Genomic DNA, 13880 nt, shown 5'->3' with positions numbered 1-13880 from the left:
TCCTAACCTACGTGAACACCTCGCCCTGTATCAGGGGTAGAAAGAGATCAACAAGGAACAACCCATGACTGCTTCACTGAGGAGTGAAAATTAAGTTATAAGATAATTAGGACCTTTTCCTAAGATAATGGGGATGATGCAATAGTTTGTTCAAGCACAGGCTGAACAACTAGTTGACACAGACTTGAGTGCAGTGTGTTCTGCCTTATTATAGAAGTCACCTACAATTAAAATTCCTGCCCCCCAAATCCTCTTAAAATAATTAATGAATGTATGTATTTATTACTGATGTATTGGTGCTGCACAATCCCATGCAAGCTACAGGCGCACAGCGCAGGGATCCACAGTTCCCAAAGCTGACCCTCTACCCACAGCCACTGCAACCCCTAGACTGGCTGTGTTCCCCCCACAGCAGGACACAGCCCTGGAGTGGGTTCCACACATGCTAGTTTGCACCTCCAAGTCCCCACCCACATCTGCCCCTCCCCACTTCCCTCTCCCCACTGGTAACCACTAGTCTGTTCTCTGCATCTGTTGAGTCTGGCTCTTTTCTGTTAAAAAGTCCTCTTTCAAAATAATGTTATGCCAATGCACTTGTTACAGAGGTGAGGGGACATTTTTAATCTCAGTGAGATGGAGGAACTGCTAGGAAACTGAAGCTGGTGCCCTGGTCTCACCTTCAGTGATGCAATCAGCGGAAGGCTCCAGGACAGTCCCTCTGGAGTGAATGGCCAGTCACGCTGCTCAGAGCTGCAGACTCAGGTGAGGAGCCCTGCTCTCCACCCTTTCCTGCCCCCACTTACATGCAGGGATGAGGGCACCACACTTGGGAATCCTTAGTCAACTGGGGAGCCTCACCTGCCCTTGGGTCATGTCTCCAGGGAGGAAAGGTGGCCGCAATACTTCTAGCCACTATCACTCTTGTTCTCCCCTAAAGTCCTAAAACTCCACCCCATTTCACTAAAAAATAATTCTGGCTGATTTTCTCAACCTGACACCCACTATGCTTGTGGCCGTTATAGAGCCAAGAGACATGGAACTAAGACAGAAATCTTGAAAGGACACCCCTCAAGGGTGCTGTCTGTGGCTCCTGACATGTTGAGGGTGCCCAGGAGTAGGCAGGCAAGAGCAGGAACCCACCACGCAGTCAGGGAGAGGAGTTTCTCATCAGCCAGGCCCTGGCCTCCACCCCTCCACGGCCCCCAACAGTGCAAATGTGCCAGGGACGCTCTGGGAGGCGTATGGAATTGCGATGAGCTTAGGCCCCCCCCCCCCCCCTGTGTAAGAGCAGGAGTTCGGTACATCTTGTTGATCTGGGAATGCAGTATCCTATGTTTTCTCTGCCAACGAGGCCCTCATCCAATTTCAGAGTCTCTTCACCACACCCACTCGCTTCTCACAGGGTGACTTGGAATAACATGTACTTGGTGCAACTGGCTAAATCATTTTCATCCTCTTGCCAGCAGGTTCCGGGCATGGCAACCTGATCAATCTCCTGGCCCTCTACGTAAACCCCCCAAGTGACCCAGATAATCCACTTGGCTGTGGTGCGGCCCAGGCCCAGTTTACACCCGACCATCTGGTGGCGGGTCTCCCCCAAGAGCAGCCCACAGGGCCATCTGTTCCTTGTGTCCTGCTGAAGGAGCTGAAGGTTGAGGCCAACCTCGCACCACCAAGCCCCCCTCATTCCTTCGCGTGAATCACAGACATCCTGAAATGCTCTGTAATTTAGCTGCTCATGTCCTGCAGAGCCTGCTTTGCATTCTTGGTGAACACATCATAATATTCAGAATGCAAATTAAACTTTATGGGTGCCATAACCTTGGCCATTTATTGCAGCGGATTCTGTAATTGCCTGATGCTGCGAATACCGCCAAGACTACTTTGGTGTTTTTTTCTTAAAAAAAAAAAAAACTTTTGCAGCTGGAGCTGCCACGATGATTAAGAGATCCTGGTGTTTGTTTGCGCAACATCTTAGGCTAATGGATTAGTTAAGGTCCTTTTGCTGTAAGCAACCAGAGTTGGTCACAGAGAGAGATGGACAGTAAAACTGAAGGTAACATACATTAGTATCCTCAAGTTCAAGTGTATTTCTCAAGTACCTGAGGAATAAGTAGAGGTAACATTCTGAGGGAAAACAGGGTTGCACCAAAACACGAGGAGAGTCAGAAGGGGAAGAAAAGGTAAGTGTAAGAACAACTGCGGACTACAAGCTATCCTAGAAGGTAAAGTTTCTTTGAATAATTTGAGCCACAAAGGCATCTCCGATTTTGTCCTGATTTTGAAGAAAAGCACTCAGCATTAGGATTATGGACAGAAGAGAATTAAGAAAGTCAAGGCTACTGCTAACTTCAGCAACACCTGTGTGTGAATTAGAGAAAGTCCCATTCCTCTGGGCAGATAAAGCCGGTCCCAATCAGGAACAAACAGCCAGGGGCAGGCAGCAGAGCCTTGGGGGGCACACAGTGAGAGATCTTCCTTCAGCCTGTAACTCTGCGTGCTTGTTGCTTAAGTCATTAGCTCATGTCCAACTCTTTTTTGACCCCACGGATGGTACCCTGCCAAGCTCCTCTATCCATGGAGTGGGTTGCTATTTCCTTTTCCAGGGGATCTTCCCAACTCAGACTGGACCCAGGTCTCCTGCGTCTCCTGCGTTGGCAGGCAGATTCTCTGCCACTGTACCACCTGAGAAGCCCACCTCCCTGTACTGCTGATCTGTCAACACCCACTCAGTTCCAAATACACTGTCAGCATCAAGAAAAGTAAATGATGATGAGACCAAAATCTGTTGTCATCTCTGGTGCCCACTGACCCATTCTTGGGACTTCTTATTAACCACTTTTTCACCTTAGCACAGATGTTTACCACCCACTGATCACGGAACACTTCTATCCTCTTACAGAAGGTATCTTCCAGGGATAAGCTGGGACCTGACCCTTCTGCCTGGAAAGGCAGCCACTGTTCCCTTGGGCTCGAGCCTCATCTCAGGGGCTCTGCACCATTCACAGGGTCCTGGGAAAGCCTCATCACAACCTTTAAGTAGGCACCCCACGGAGTGCCCATGAGGACTTCGTGTTATGCTATGAGCTTAGACACCTAGCAGGGTGCCAAGCACATACTAAGAGTATAATAAACGTTAGCCATCATTACTCATGTAAAGGAAAGTGGAGTCAAAGTAAATACACATTGAGTTTTGTTTTTAAATTCTACGTAATTAAGGCCTTCAAACGACTTCCATCGATCATAAACTGTCTTCTGCTTGAAAATGGCTTAGGGACTTCCCTGATTGTTCAGTGGTTGAGACTCCATGCTCCCAATTCAGGGGGCCTGGGCCTGACTCCTGCATGGCCAAATAAAATTTAAAACAAGAAAGAAAGAAAAATGACCTAGCTAAAGTTTTTCTTGATTTCCCACGGTGAACTTACGCTGAAACAAACAGAAGGTGTGTCAGAGGAACAGATGTTATCTGCACACCCACATCTCCGTGGTCCACACAATCCATTCCATTCTGGTGCCAGGTGGGCCAGGGGCTTGGGGATACCAGCTCCAGAAGTGGCCCTCAACCAATGACCAGGGCAACTGGTGCACAAAGCCCCAGCCTTGTCAGCCTTGGGGGGGCGCAGTGGCACCCAGAGTCCCCCAGCAAAACCCCAGTCCCTCCAGCCGCCCTCTGTGGAGACCCGCTGACAACACCCAGTGCCTGCCCCCACAGCCACCTGAGCGTGCTGTCAGAATCACCATCCAAATAAACTACTCGAGCACAAACCTGGTCTGATTCTGGGGAAAACCCCAGCTCAGACAGTCAGCAACATAAATACACAAACTAAAAAAAAAAATGGGCTTTAAACATATTTGTCTCCAAATTTAAAAATTACTAAGACACACACCAATCGAATTCAACTCCAACTTATTTTCTACTTTGTGAAGAATTTGTTTGGAGCTTTAGATGTTTAAAGGCTTCAAGAGAACTTTGCTTCTTCTTAAAAATCTTTGGCTCACAAATGCTCTACACTGTGAACATTCTATTCTTTACTTCGATCTCATTTGAGACTAGAAGAGTGACTTTGACCTTGTTTAGAGTCGCCTGAACCCTTGGGCTCTGAGCTAACTTTCTCTCCCGTACCCCAAGCTCCATTTAGTGCCAACAAAGCTTGACTTTCTAGTTCAAATAAAAATATCTTTGAAAAGGTTTATAAAAAGGTTCATAAGATGCATTGGTGTTTGAAATGACTCTGAGGTGTATAAATGAATCAGGAACACACAGATTAAGTTTCCTTTGAAATAGAGAGTTTTCAAAAGAAAGGAATCCTTGGGAGAAAATACTTAAAAGGATTTACAGATTTGTTTTGTTTGTTTGTTGTATCATGTTGTTAAACATTTGAAGGACTTTTGAAATTTTTTTCTTCAAAGTACGCCTGAATCCTCTTAAAATTGCTATTAAGAGACAATCATTTCAATGGGCAATAACTATTCAAATTTCTTACTACTTAAAGAACAAAATTCTAAAGCTTCTGTCAATCCAAAAGAAAATTGTTTTAATGTCCTAAAGTCAAATACCTTCTAGGATTGGGCAATCTAATATGAACAGACTTTAGCATGTGTTTACATTTATGCCAAATTCATAAAGTATCAGTATTACAGCTCATGAAAAACAATTTTTAATAAAGATCGAAATTTCTCTACATTTCCAAATTCATTTTCTTGCTTACCATCAAAGTTAAAAAGAATTTTTTTTGTAAATTGTTATCATATCCAAATGTCTCCATGTTTTAAACACTTCATCATAATTAAATATGCAACAAAGAAAGATTTTTTTAAAATACTTTTGTCTAGGTATGACTAGGTTAATACAAAATTCTGTAGAGATTCTTAAAAAACTCATTGTTTTTATAACATGTGATATATAGTAGATGCAGATAGAGATGAGAAAAATTAATTATACATGATACAACTCATGCCTGGTCATCAAATATTTTAAATTAACTTGCTTTGATAAAGATGTATAGTAGTAGGTTTCTGAGTAATGTATTCACCAAGAGCATTTCCTCTTAATATTTTGCTTCTTGTAATTTGAATGCTCTATTATTTTTAAGAAGAAAAAACACATATAGTAATTACTTTCTTAATATATATATACATGTATTTTTAAAAAGTACTCTTCTTCCTTTTCACAAACAAATCCTAGTCTGTAAAGGTTGTCTTTTTTCCTTCTGGTTACATTTCAGTGGTGACCTCTCCAGTGTCTTGCCCCTACAGACCCCATGCATACAGACACACACCATTCCACACACCACACCCACACACATCACACATATACCTGAGGATTCTCTGTCTCTGTGTCTTTCTTTCTGGCTTCCTGTCCTCCATTCTTTCTCTCTACCCTGCTTCTCACTTCCTTTATGTGAACCTCTCAGGGAAACTTGCTCTGCAGAATTAAAGCAAAAATTGAGGGCTTCCCTGGTGGCTCAGATGGTAAAGAATCTACCCACAATGTAGGACACCCAGGCTTGATCCCTGGGTCAGGAAGATCCTTGAGAGATGGAAATGGCTACCCACTCCAGTATTCTAAGAGCATTTAGGAATTTAAAGCACAAATAAATTAATTTGCCTAGAATATGTTGCTAAAAGGGAGCAGATAATAAATAATGATAGCAAATGATATAAAGCAAGCGAATCAATCAGTTTTATAAAGAAGAATGCCAGCTGCTGCCGCTGAACAGGGCAGGAGCTCCATAACTGAACATTTTAATGTCAGATGTGAGTTGCAGTTGGGCATCATGCCTCTCTGAGGAGTGGCCACACATTAAATAAGGACACGCTTGTCTCTGTGCAGTGAGATAGCTGAGATGCGAGTGACTGACTCAGCTGGCTCTGAACGACAGACACCACCATCACCCTGCAACCTGGGCAGGACTCATCACCCAGTGATCCTTCCAGTCACTGTGCTTCTTCCAGCGAGAGGGAGAAGGGGTGAAATCTACAGCAGAGAATGACAGAACATTTCAGAAACAATTTTATTCTTCTGTTGGGAGACCTAATTACATGTCAATTTGCAAACGTATGTCTTGATAAACATATATTGATTGAGCAGATCATTTCCAGCTGGGTCAGAAACACGCAGACATATTTGTGTTACTACCTATATAATTTATTTGAGGGTGCTGACGGCTTCAATGAAGTTGGAAAGCTTCAAGTCACAGAAGTCATGAAAGGCAGACTGTAGTCTGTGAACTCTCTAATTCTTCTGACCAAAAATGTTAGCCTATTTTGACTCATTAGCCATATTGATAGGCTTACATAGGGATTCAATTACATAAGCAGGTCTGTGTAAAATAGACCACTATTCAGTGTCCTGTTAAAATTCAAGAAGCAAGGAAAGAGGAGTCCAAGCCTCTGAGAGAGATTTAAATGTGAAGCTGGGCCATCAGACACTCAAGCAACTGACTAGTGAAGTCTGCAACAGTGACATTGGCCTCAGCCATGCTTGCTGTGCCCCACTATCCATCTCGATGAACTGAGCTTGCGGTTCCCAGATGCACACACGAGTCTCTGGAGAAAGCCTTCCTGACACCGTAAGTCAAATATACAAAATAGCATCCTTCATCTTCATTCTATTTTTCTTCCTAGCTTCCTATCCTCATTGCCCTGGTCCATAACTTTAGTTTTATTACATATGTTTTATCCACTAGAATTTATGCCTTTTTTTTTTTTTACTGAGTTTCTTAGCTCCTAGAAGAGTGTCTGGTGGGTATTAAATATTTGTTGACTTGACTAGAGGTGATTGTGAAGCATTAATATCGTTTACCTTGTCTAGTATCATCCTAATATCTCAAGTCACTGTGACAAATGAAAGACGTGGATCTTTTTTTTTTTTGATGAGGACCATTTTTATTTTAAGTCTGTATTAAATTTGTTACGGTATTGCTTCCATATTATGTTTTGTTTTTTTTTTTGGCCCCATGGCATGTGAGATCTTAGTGCCCTGACCAGGAAATCAAACTTGCACCCCCTGCATTGGACACTGAAGTGTTAACCACTGTACCTCCAGGGAAGTCCCATTACTCTTTTCTTTGAGATGCTTATAATCTATTTAGTGAGACAAGCCTGTCACACATAAAAAATCAGTAATTTAGGACAATGAACATGTATTATCACACACAGTTTCTGTGGATCCGAATCTAGGAGTGACTGGGTCCTGGCTCATGGGGTCTCTTGGGGTCACAGCCAAGACACTGCCCGGCGCTGGGCATCTGAAGGTTGCCTTGGGCTAAAGGGCCACTTCCAAGTGCTTCAGCCACTCGCTGTCAAGTCAGAGCTGGTCGTTGGCAGGAGGCTTCAGTTGCTCACCATGTGGACCTCTCCAGGATGCTGCCTGAGTGTCCTCATGGCCGGGGGTGGGATTCTCCCAGATGAGTGACCCAGAAGAGAGCCAAGTGGAAGCCTCAGGGTCTTTCCTGACCCACCTCGGAGGCTACCTCCCCCCATGTCTGTGACTGCCTGATGGTCACACAGGTGAGCCCTATCCACATGAGCACGAGAATCCCAGGAGGGGAGAGCCACCTTGGAGACCGGCAACGACACACATGGAACAAATAACAAGACATCTATGCCCACGCATAACTGAGTACCGAGCTGTGAAAACAATCCAGTCAATCTGTTTTGAAGGCTTGGACTTAGTAGTTGGAAAGGCTTAGTTAAATGACAAGTTTAATCCTCATCTGGGCAAAGGTTCCAGATATTTTCATAACATAAACCCCATTTACTTATTCAGTAAGTATTTATTAAATAATGGTTCATTAAATATTTATAAATAATATTTATTAAGCCCTTGCTGGCCATGCTAGGTCCAGGATTATGACTAAAGCCCAGACTCTGGAAAGAGGGAACTCAAACTCCATAGTGTAAAGGTCCAAACTTTGGAGCCATATGGTTTCAAGTGAATTGAAATTCTTCAGGCAGGAGGGCAAGGACCATCATGGAAAGCCAGTTTTTCTCTGGACACTAAACACAGAAATTACAAATACACAAAATATTTTTTTTTTACTGAAGGTGGGGTCTGGCTGCTCAGTGCTCAAAAGCTAATAAAAAAGGAAAGCTTGGAAAAAAAAAAAAAAAAAAGGAAAGCTTGCTTTATTTTGGATGCCAGCAACCAGGGTGGGGAGGGTCAGGGCGGTAGGTGCACAGACTCATGTTGAAAGGCTGATTCCCACAACCCTTTTGGCCCCATGGCATGTGAGATCTTAGCAAGTTGATCTAACAACATGCATTGATGCCATGCCATCACACTGATGATGTGTGATGGGGGCAAGAGCTTTTACAGATGGAGGGAGGGAGCTACATGCAGGGACAGCACGGTCAGCTCCGACATGTGCTACAAGTAGTAAACTTAAAGCCAGCAGTGATACACATCATAAATGATTACACTCTATGACAACTTCACTTGAAGTTAATTTATTAATTTTTTAAATCCTGAACCTTGGAATCAGAAGTACGGTTAGAAGTAAAACAACAGCTTTTCATTAGAGTTTTTTAAAACTTTTTACTAATATTTTCTCTGAAATGCCTCACGGACCCTCTGGAATACTCATAATTAGAGAAAGAAACCTACAATCCATTAGCAAAAGCAACTCAATATTCCAGGAAAATTGTTTTCTTAACAGAGACAGAAAACCAAAATCAGTCTTGCATCAGTTTACTGTTAATAACAAAATTCACTTACCTAATTAAATTTAATTCCGTTTTAATTCTGACAGTATACAAAATGCTTTTAGCAGAGTTTCTTTTTTTTTTTTTCACAAATCATTTTATGGATCCATACTAATTTGTCTCTTATTTTCCCCCATACATAAGTAAACAGCCAAAGACAAAAGTATTATTTTTTCAGCAAAAATATCTCGTCTTTATTTCTTCTCTCACTAGCAATGCATATCCTACTTGCTTTACACATTAAAATACTTCCCTCATCATTTTTTAATATTACAATTTTTAACCCTTGAATATCTTAAAACAAGAAACAAGTAACTGAACTATTTGTTATATCACCATTTTCTGACTGGTAAACTTGAGAACATATTCCATAACTTCTGAAAACCTACACTTTTCTCATAACACAATTTCTCTTTAATGTGGAACAAGATGGGTGTTTATTAATAAACTCAAATCTTTTCTCCCTCCTCCCCCTGCCTTGGCTTGAAGTTTTTCTAACTAAGGTTGAAGTGTCAGGCAAAGTGGGCTGTGTTTGTTTCAAGGACATGGTAAGAGTTAACTTCAGACCTTCTCCTAAGTATATTTTTGTTCTCTCAGAGTTAGAATTTTGAAGGAAGTATTATGTCATCAAGCTAGTTTTCTCTAACTACATATGCAAAAAGAACCAGTTTGCGAGTCTCAAAAGAGTTTCTCTTTAACCAGTTTTCTCCAGAGCTTGAAGAATAACAATTTTAAAATTATGCTTTCACCTTATTTATTAGTGGCTGTGCTGGTTCTTCACTGGTGCCCAGGCTATTCTGTAGCTGCGGTGAGCAGGGGCTGCTCTCTGGTTGTGGAGCATGGACTCCTCACTGCAGGGGTTTCTCTTGTTGTGGAGCAGGGACTCTAGATAGCAAGCGCTCAGTAGCTGTGGTGCTCGGGCCGAGTTGCCCCACACTATGTGGGATCTTCCCGGACCAGGGATTGAACCCATGTCTCCTACGCTGGCAGGCAGATTCTCAACCACTGAGCCACCAGGGAAGCCCTGAAGAATAATGTTGGTGGCCACACAGTGCTTGAAAAAAAGCCATCTTTCTTTTTTCATGGTCATAGTGTCACAGCTTAAGTTTTTCTAATGAATTAACCCTGAATTCCCCACTTTACAAAAGGCAACAAGAATACCAATCATACAAATGAAACTCACACACACACCAGAAGACGGAATTGTCACAAAACCCTCCAGAGGATGCAGAGTCCCAAACCAACATTTTCCAACACAAATGGGCCTTGACAGCTGATACACACCAGAACCCACTGGCAAGAACGCTCAGACAGCACTTAGTGCTAGGAAGGGAAGTCAGCCGGGCGCACCAACGCCCGTCGGACTTACTGGGTCTTGGCGTTGCTCAGCTTGTCCAGAGGCGTCTTTCCGTTCCACCAAGGAAAAGCACAGGTTGGCAGTCAGTGCCAAGCACGGAAAAAAAACAGGGAGGATGCCCGAAACAAACGGTTTCAGCAGCAGTTAGGACTATCCCCTCAAACCTCTCCTGGGGCCAGCGAGCCGCCATCAGCGGCTCCTCACAGCCTTCCCTGCGAGTCTTCATGGTGGCGGCTCTGCTCCACCCCGCAGCCAGATATCGCGAGAGCTCAGCCTCACGTGGGCACCCGAATCGGTTAGCAAAATCTCAAACGCCAGTAAAGAGGCAAGGTTGATGGAAAAGAAAGTTTGCTTTATTTCAAAGGCCGGCAAACTAGGTGGGAGGGCAGACTCCTGTCCAAAGGCCCACTCCCAGCTATCAGTCAGTGGGCGAGAGTTTTTACAGGGTGAGGGAGCAAGCTACGTGCAGAAACAGCACAGTCAGCTGACAGTCATCTTGAAATTGGTCATTAGTCGTCTGACCAGTGTTAACTGTTTTAAGTACAGTTAATCTTTAGTTCCAGGCTCCATTTGTTCCATTTCTTTTGAGGCCATTTCTCAGAATTGTGGCAGCTTACGTCATGGCTCGAGTCTGGTCATCCTGTGGTTAACTTCTTCCACCTGGTGAGGGTTTCAGTTATCTATGAGACAGCTCCCAAGATATGGTTCAGAATATTTTCCTTGAGAAGGAACTAAAAGTCCTTGACTTAATGACTGAGTTATTATTATTTAATCTTTTCAGACTGTTTTCCTTTGTTTCTGCATTTTCTTGCTTCTCTGATTAAACTTATTCTTTGGCTAAAGCTTTTCCACAGACAAAACGTAGGCTGAGGACACAGCAGGGAAGAACCATAGGGTCCTGCGCTGTTTCTTATTCACATGTGAATAAAATAGTCATCTTCCTCTCATTATAAGCAATTTCAATTTAACAGAAGAAAGGTGGATTTTGGAAATAATCAGTTAAGTAATCGAACATAAAAAAAAATCACCAAACATGACTACAAAATGTGAAGGGGAGCCCCAAGACTACCTTAACAGAAGCAATTGGTAGAAACTGATCCTATTCTCTAGAGCACCTCTACTTCCCTTGCCCTGCCCACATGGGAAAGTAACCAGTTTTTATAGGTTGAACTTCTTAGGCCATCGAACCATATTCCAATGATTCTCCACTGGTATTTGTCACAGCAGCAACTGACCAAAAGGACATTTAGCATCTAAATCAAGTGACCACTGATTCTTTTAATGTTTTCTCTTTTCTCTGTCTATTGATTGTTATTCTTATCTCACTTTCAGGCCCAGGTTAATGCTAATTTTCCTCACTCTCTAAGGAATTAGGGAGAAACTACCATCTCACAGTCATTTGGTCAATGTTCTTTAAGATAGAGATGAACCCAATGTACTGTTACCAGTAATATAAAATTCAAGCAGAAACCAAACCCCAAACAGTTACAGGATTGAAGATTCAAAAGTAAATAAATAAATACATTTAAAAACGTGGAAAAAAAAAAAAAAAGAAAGAAAACCAAACCCCAGCATAGCAAAAGTCTCTCTCACGCACCTTTGGTGGAGTCAGGCACAGACATAAGAGCATGATGACAGTGCAGACACTGTGACTTACTACTTCTTATTCTAGGAAGGATAAAAATGTGAAAGGACCCAAAGATGGAAGGGTAAGGATGTTCATGGCGAATGATTTATATTTGTGAAAATGGAAACAAATTCAGTGCCCATCAAGAGAGCATTTCATTGTGTGCATGTAAATACCTAAGTACATAAAAAGCATAAAAGAGCAATGGAAACAATTGTGTGATTGATATTACATATGTGCTTTTAAAAGTACATGCTTACTTGGAAATGAGCTTGGAAGGATTTTTTAGGTGTCAGCAATGATTTAGCTGTAACTGGTAGGATTGTAGATAATCTACATTTGCTTTTTTTTGTTGCCCATGCTGTGAGGCTTGCGGGATCTTAGTACCCTGCCCAGGGGCCACGGCAGTGGAAGTGCAGAGTCCTAACCGCTGGACTGCCAGGGAGTTCCCAATTTGCATTTTCTTACTGAGATTTTCTCCTTTGTCCACGAGTCCCTGTAGCAGATGCATCCTCCCTAAACTCACTGACTGGCTCTAGGTCTGTGCGTGACTTGGTTGGCCAGCAGGATGTTAGCAGGTGTGGTGCACACAGAGGTTTGGGACTGGCATGACCAACTTTTGCTCTCGCTCCTCTGCTGTATCCATAAGCCCATGCCCATTGGCAAATGAAAGTTGATGCATGAAGCAGAGTTGAGATGCCCAATTTTCCCCCAAGATTGCCCGAGCTCCCCTGAGGGTCAGCCAGTCCCCCGATCCTGAGTGAGCCCAGGATCCAGAGAGCAGAGCCCAGAGAGACCAGCAGAGTCTGGCACAGGCAGATCTGCCAACCTTTGTCCAGCGGTGACACCAACAGGAAGCAGCCACGCTCCTAGCCTTGTGGGCTTCCTCACTCAGCCACGTGCTTTGCAGTCTGTTCCTGGCATGTCGAGGTCATTGGCTGCTTGAGTTCATGTAGCCATAGGCAACCGGGAGAGCGTCAGGGCAGTTGGAAGAAAAATCAACAACCAGCTCAGGTTCAAACCAAAGGTGTAGTATAGAACTTGCCAGAAAATACTTCTGAATAGGCTACGTTGGCAGAAAGTTTAACATCAGTATAAAAATGGAACCAATGTTCTAACTTCTGCAAGACATTGTGCCATGGTCTGGGGGGGTCACCAAGGACACAAACCATCCCCCTCCTGGAACACACACTATAGCTGGGGACCAAACAATCTCAAGTTTTCATGGAGGATAAATGAACTGTATCTGCCTGTAACCTTTCTGACAGCCAGAGACACACTGCCACTGAATACTCCACGGCTGGGGAGCATCATTCCCAGGCAGCCGAGAGTTTAATAAGAGGTAGTGGAGATGGAATCTTCCAGTCCCAGACCACCTCCTGTCAGTCCCAAGGTGCTCACTTTGGAAGCTGACAACCTGAGTGAATGTCAGGGCACGGAGATGCTCAGACACGGGGCACAGGCTGGTGCAGTGATGTCTGCCCACGGGTACCTTCCTCCCCCTGATGCTTGCACATCACAGAATGGTCTACCTCCCCAGCCCACCCAGCAGCCAGCACCCTTGTGTGTTCATCCTGGAGATGCTGGGGGTGTTGCCAAGCCTGGTTGTCCTGTAGAACAAAGTGCTGCCCTTGGTGTGACAGATGCCAGTCTGCCTGGCCAGCCTTAACTCCCAGGATTCTCCCGTCTGCCCCTGCACTCTGCTCGCTCAGGTTAAGTATCTGCTGTACCTGCTTTTCTCAGCTCTCTGCTCCTTCTCTCTTCTCCTTCTCTGTGGTTCCCATTCTCTCCAGCTCTCCCCCTTCGACCTTCCGAATTGGGCTTCACTTCCTAGGATTCGCTCCCCAAACAGACTGTAAAAATGATCGTTAGATAATACGCAACAAGCCAGACACTTTGTTGGGTGCTCTGCTGGTCTTGGCTCATCTTATCCTGTTCTACAATCTAGATTAGCATCATTACTATTGGTATCATTAGCATTATTGTGTATCCCAGTTTTCAGGGAAGGACAGTGAGGCTCAGAGAGGCTGTGGCAACTTGTCCGGAGCACCAGCACCAGCAAGCGGGTCACGTGTTCTAGTATATTACCGACGCCGGTGGCACTGAATGGAGGAATGAATGAAACCTCTCCAGGAGGCTGTTCCTGCGGGCAGAATTAATCACACCCTCCTTTGCTTTCAAGTCTCCACC

Source organism: Cervus elaphus, chromosome 24 (genome assembly GCF_910594005.1).
Source record: "Cervus elaphus chromosome 24, mCerEla1.1, whole genome shotgun sequence".
NCBI classification, from domain to species: Eukaryota; Metazoa; Chordata; class Mammalia; order Artiodactyla; family Cervidae; genus Cervus; species Cervus elaphus.
This window is presented reverse-complemented; position numbering follows the sequence as displayed.